The sequence below is a fragment of the Tinamus guttatus genome, unplaced genomic scaffold (genome assembly GCF_059628265.1).
Source record: "Tinamus guttatus ecotype Peru unplaced genomic scaffold, ASM5962826v1 Tinamus_guttatus_pri_ptg000265l, whole genome shotgun sequence".
NCBI lineage: Eukaryota > Metazoa > Chordata > Aves > Tinamiformes > Tinamidae > Tinamus > Tinamus guttatus.
This window is the reverse complement of record NW_028288799.1, coordinates 388,185-395,058: the sequence shown is the minus strand read 5'-3', so window position 1 is coordinate 395,058 and position 6,874 is coordinate 388,185.

Genomic DNA, 6,874 nt, shown 5'->3' with positions numbered 1-6,874 from the left:
CAAACTGTTCCAGCATCTCTTTGGAAATGAATCTCCTTGAACAAAACAAACCAGACCATTCTCATTTGTTCTGAATTCAAAAAAAGATAGCATGAGACAGTTCCTCATAGCATCAGAGGAAAGTATATCAACATTTAAACTACAGTGTATAACAACCTATTCATTATAAATGTGAACAGTGTTTCCTGGAGGTTATATTTTCATGAAACTAAAGTTTAAACAATGATGAAATGTTAGGCTGCCTTCTTATTGATGAAGTAATTTCAATATTCATGTAAGTACAGGTTTTTCAACTATCAACTCACAATCTCTTGTAGGTGCACCAATTGTACAAAACAGTGGTGTATCCAGAAAAAGATAAACCCTAACATACACGTTAATTGCTTATCCTCAGATATGCAAAAGAGTTAGTTGCTCAGCAAAGGTTTTCCTGGTATATCTCAAAGCAACATTGGTGAATGCTGACTCTGGCAATTCTACATACCATTTTCCTAGCTGGAAAATATCCTATGCAGAGATACTTACTCATTGCCTTATGGCAGTATTCACACTATTTTGCTGCGTTTAATAGTGGTCAGGAGTCTATCTTTCCTCTGCAAGCCTGGAATTAAAAAGCTGACACCTTCATGACTGGATGCCAGGGCAGAGGTAGTAGCCAGCTATACACCTTTTCTCTGCAAGTTTTATACCCTCCTACATCAGTGAGTAACCATGAATCAGCATAACAGAACACTGCCTCCTGGCTGCCACCAAGGCAACTCCTTTCAACAGCTATACATAAGGTTAGGTTTTATATGACTAACTTGCAAATTGGGTTTCATGAAGGAAAGATTATAAGCAATGCAAAATATATGTATATATATGATGAAAGCTTGACTGTTTCCACATACCCCACACTCATAGGATCACTCACCAGAATTAGGCAGCTACACAATTCAGGAACAACCTAGAGCAGCCACAGAATAAGGCATCGTCACAGACAATCAGACAATGATATAGCTTGAAGGTTATAGAAGTAAAATGGAGAAGGTTATTTGCAGATAGTGCCAGCAGGAAGGACCTGAGAGTATACTTGCTCTGTTATAGTTGCCCACAGTAAAATAAAGCTCCTAAGTAGACTTTTTTAAAAAAAATATTTTACACTCTCATTGCTGTTCCAGAATTTAAGGATCTCTGGTACCTGAAAGCAACAGTAACATATCTTGAAATAACATTTATGAATTATAAACATTAATCTCCATGAGACTTTCATTCAGTATTCACTCTGAAGCTTCACTGTGACCACCTGAGTGTCAACATTGTTAAATACTTTGTGGCCAGTTGAAGCACACATTCAAGAAATGGGAAGTTTTCCTAACAGTCTTCATTACTCTGATAGCTGTAGGTACATTCATGAATGGTCAATATTGCCTGAGTCAGATTTTATTTTAGTGGTATGAGTGGCAAAATAAACAAAACAAAAACAAAACAAAAAAACAGTTATTTCTTGAATAAGGTCTGGAAAAATACTCTGTCATAGACTGATTTCCTCTGAGATCCTGACATATTTTCTACTCTCTGAAGTTGAAAACTCATGATATGTCTGATGGGCTTATGCTTCGTCTATTCATGTAATTGTGTGATTGCTAATGTAATTTACCTCTGAGTTAATCTTTTGCTTCTTCCTGGGAGTGTAAATTAATAGCCAAGTCATAGTTCTCGTCCTTTTTTTTTTTTTTTCTCTCTTTACAAAGACTAGAGTGGGAGCTTTCTCATTTTTCAGTCAGATGTTGCCTCCACTGCAGCAGTTATCTGATAACAGTCCTGCTCCAGCCCAGCACAACACTGGCAATGCTCACTTTGAAGCTGCTCTGCTCCTCTTGCAGAAACACCGCTCCCAAGAGCCGATGGACATCCCTAGGGCTTTCAGGCACTGATGGTGAGAGATAACCAGGTGCATGGCACCTGCTGCCTACTCTGGACTCAAAAAGCGCCTGAGGATAACAGGACAGTGGCAGCACCTCGTTAGACTTGTATGGCACAAACATACTTGTCCGTAGAATAAAGTAAGGACATTTCTCCTTACTTTGTTCTCCAGCTCCTCAAAGTGGGTTGAAAGTTGCCACCCCATAGCCTAGCAGCTGTGACTGACACCAGCCACCATGGGTTTGTGGCCATGGGGCTGTGTGCTGCTTTTGGGTATGAACCCAAAAGTCAGCTGAAAAGTCTTTCTTTGGTTGCAGCAGGAACCACAGCATGGTGTCCAGATCCTAATTCAGATCATGGCCACACTGTTTATATTCATAGCTACCCTGAGAACCTTGAATCCACATGTGCAACTATTATTAGGTGTCCCACAGAGATCTACCTCTCCTCACCAAGCTGCTGCTGGAGAGTCCTCCGTTATCCCAGGGATGAGGCAGTGCTGCTGAACTGTCCTACTTTCACACTATATACTTCTAACTCCAAGAATATAACTCAGTTATTTTTTAGCAGGATCAGTTTCCTAAGTTCGTTCCCTGGATGGCCCTAAGAAATACCTCTGCTAGAATGAGAGAGGGTCTATTTCATGACTAAGAACAAGCAGATGAAGGCCAAACATAGTTCATTTTGAGGTAGATCAGCACCCTGAACCCTGGTTCATGACAAGATGACCATTTACACACCAGAGACAGCACAGCAGAGGAAGTAGGAATATAAAGGTGAGGGAAGAGGGCCTGGCCAGCAGTCTTGACATGGAGTGACTTACTCAAACCAACTTCAATTACAAAGGGAAAAGAAGAAAAGAGAGAACTACCCATTGTTTTCATTTACTACTTTCCAGAAAAATCAGTGAAAAAAAGATTGGGTAGAGGGAAACCCTTCAAAAAACACATGAGCTTGTATAAACCATTTGGTTTTGCTGTTGCTTGTCAGACCTCATAAAGATCCTCAGGCTTACCTGTTTTGTCCATTTATGCCATCTGTTGTTATAGAAAGTACTATATGTTCATGCAATTAAGGTCTCTGACCAAATAGGTATCTGTTCATCTTTGAACTAGTCTAATGATAGCGGTTTGACAGACAGGACATGGGCAAAGCACCCCGCACCTTTAGCTAAATGGTGATACTTCAGTGCTGTTGATGGTCTGGGAATAAGACAGGATCCAGAGCATGGAAATGCTCGGGAACAAACACATCAGTTGCTGAAGGGATATCATTAGCATGTATCAAACATGGAGATATGCAGTTAGAAATTACCATACATATAGAGTTTTCTTAGAGCACCAGAGAAAACTGGCCCTTATATGTAGCAGTCTGAATTGGCTCTTAAAATAACTAAAATATATACAATTTACCAAATAATATTTGTTAATATAACACTATACAATCCAAACAAACACAGTCCAGCAATTGTCTCCAATAAAAATAGACAGTGCTGCTTCTACACCTGCAATGCAAGCGGACTTGCCCTTAAAAGAGAGCAACACCTTAACTTAAAGCAACGTTTCTCTTAAATACAGTAATAAATCTTTGCTTGCTTGATACATATATCAAAGGCTAGAGGGTCTGAGGTCTAAACCAAAGAGGATTTTTTAAATAACTTGTGCCGGTTGTGCTGTATGTTGGTACTCCTGTCTATGTGAGACAGATAACAGATGCATAAAAAACAGTGCCATATTGCACAAAGGACAAAACCATACAGCAACCAATTTTAATTGAGCAGAGTTGTTATCAGGCTAACTTGGATGGCTGTGGAATACTGCACGATGATGAGTTAACAGGCCATTTTCCACGGTCTGTCAAAGCCTTTGTTGCAGTAATAGCCCATTTCCCCTTTCTGCTAATATCTCTGTCAAAGGAACCGAAGTGTCAGAATTGAAAGTGTCACTCTCTATTATAATCTAGTTCTGGGGAGACTGGTGAGTCTTGATGAGATTTGATTAGCTTCATGTTTCTCTAAAATTTGTATTTGTGCAGAAAATCTCGCTGTCAAGAACTGAATGTCCAAAAAGGAGACAGAGGAGTCCTAAAACTTTATTCGAATAAAGGGAAAGTCCACCGGGCATATCCCTGTGGGGTCTCTCAAATTGCTGGGGGATGCAGCCCCCCTTTTATCCTAATTTCCCGACCGAGGGATGCCCTCTCCTTTTCCCCATTGGCCAAGGTACTCAGTTACAGCCTTCCCGGCCCACCTACACCGAACTCCTTCTTCCCGCCATCTGTTCTCGCCTAAGGTCACCTGAGCCTTTTGTCCCCCTTGCTGAAGAATGTGGGGGAATTCCCCTATTTCCCTCCTTTGCAAAGGCCCCCATCTCCTTGCAGATGGCTCTTTTTGTCCCACTCGCTCATGGCTCCGCTCAGTCTCCCCTCCCTTTGTCCTGCTCTTCAGCCAAACTGTGGGGAAATCTCCTCATAAACTTGAGCATTCTGCTCATATTAAATTATTTTTCTAATGAACCCTGAGCTGATGAAAGCAAAAGGAATGGCAGTGACAAAAGCAGCAGCTAACTGCATGGTCATTTGGGACCGGACACTCACTCAGCTGCTGTTCAAGTCTCCTCTTGCTGCCTTGCAAGTGAACTGGACTCTATCTAGAAGAATCTGTTCTTGTCCTTGGAAGAGATTTCCAAATCCTACTCAGCTGTCCTGAGAAGAACCCATCAATAAATGTAAAGTGTGTCCAGAGCTATATGCAAGGCACTTTGGAGTAAAACATATCAGCTATGAATTTTTATAAGGTTTATAGAAACATAGCAAGCAAATTTATTATATATACCCACTGTCACTCCTACCAAACACAATCCCTACAGCACAGAGGTGAGTACGCATTGACTTTTAGCCCTGTTCTGCAAATTTCTCTGGTGACCCAAGGTCTTGCCAAGGTGAGCACAATGCTCCATGGGTGGTGCTCCTCTCCTCTGCCCTTTCTGCCACTAAAACCAACAAAAGCTTTGCTCCCGGCAGGGAAAGAGCCTTTGATTTCCTCACAGGTCATTCTGAGATATACAGCATGAACAAAAGAAGGCCAGGTTGCTTTGCCTTCCACTGATCCCCATAACTGAATGGAGCAAACCTTACCAATTTGGGGGAATCAGGGAACACTATTTCCTACGGCAGTTCTCCTCTCTGGAAAAGAGGATGCAAAATCCAGGAGGCCAATCCCAAGATAGCCTAAATATCCTAATGGAGAAAATGCTGCTGTCATGCACTGTGTCCCTTGCTGTAGCTCTGCAAGTGGACGCAATAGTACAAACTGTGATATTTTCATTCTGGTTTAGCACCAGCGTAAATAGCACAACACACTCTAATCAGATCTGGTGAGGCCGCACCTGGAGTATTGTGTGCAGTTCTGGGCTCCCCAGTACAAGAGGGACTTGGAGCTTCTAGAGAGGGTCCAGCGTAGAGCCTGGGCCTGTGAGGCTAGAGAAGAGAAGGCTGAGAGGAGATCTGATAAACATGTACAAGTACCTAAGGGGTCAATGTAGGGAGGATAGGGCCAAACTGGTGGCCAGTGACAGGACAAGGGGCAGTGGGTACAAGTTGAACCCCAGGAAGTTCCATGTCCATGTGAGGAAGAACTGCTTTCCTGTGAGGGTGACAGAGCCCTGGAACAGGCTGCCCAGAGAGGTTGTAGAGTCTGGAGATCTCCTTCTCTGGAAATCTTCAAATCCCGCCTGGATGCGACCCTGGGTCACATGCTCTAGGTGTCCCTGCTTGAGCAGGAGCATTGGACTAGATGATCTCTAGAGGTCCCTTCCAACCTTAACCATTCTGTGATTCTGTGAATCAGAGCCATAGATTCTGCTCATTCCTTTCCTTGATATATGTTTATTGTTTAACCAGAGATGCAGAAGCCTTATGCATTACAAAACAACCTATTTTCTGCTCAAAATTAATTAGTGAAACAGTTCCAGTAAGCACAATGTCCATATCATTCCTATAAGTATACATTGACAGACTCTATAACTCTACTGTTACACAATTGCAATCTGGTCCGGGATTGTTTAGCTTTCCCAGCACTTACAAGCTCAAGCTCATAAATGATTTTCAAAATATTACAAAGCTTTTCGAATGACTGAGTTTGACATTTCAGCCTGCACGCTTATTGCAAACCTTTCAAAATATTTTGCTTCCTAAAGCACAAATTTGAGATGTATTTGTGATGACTACTTCCTTCCCTCCTTTTCTTCCTCCTACTCTTACTTGTTAAACGTAGACCATGAAGTTTGTTTTAGTAGCTCAAAGAAAGAACTTCATCAATAAATTTAATGAAATAGAATTTCATTAAATTCCTTTCATGAATTTAATGGACTGGGAAGACATCAAAGGAAACTCATTAAGGAATACCCCAAGAAAGCATACCACTGCATGAACAAGTGGTATTGACCAGTAAGGACGCTCCTTTAACCTCCTTCCCAGCACAGACATCTCTCAACACTGAACATGACATATCTCTCCTGCTCACACTAAAAGGGCAAATTGTTTTATCTACCAGCTTGCTTGTTTGTTTAACTAAATACAGAAGGAAAGCACTCCTGCAAAAAACTTTATATCTTAAACCCATGGAACCACAGGTTGTTACTCTGTATAAAGTTTGACTATTGTTAATTTACATATAATTTACTGAGAGCTGGCTGTGATTTCCTTTTTGTGTGCATTTATGGTTTTTTTGTTTGTTTGTTAACACTGGACCTTTACAGTAAGTCTTCCAAAGCACTGTTTCTCACCAAAGATAAGGTGAAGAAAGACAGAAGGGGGAAATATATGCAACAAGATTTGAAGGTAAAAAAATAGCGTGAATAGCACATAGATCTGGAAGAGACATGATCTGTAGCTATCACAAAAATGAAACAGGATAAAAAATATGGGAAATCAGCACCTAAAAATATTGAATCCGGAAGAAATGCACCAG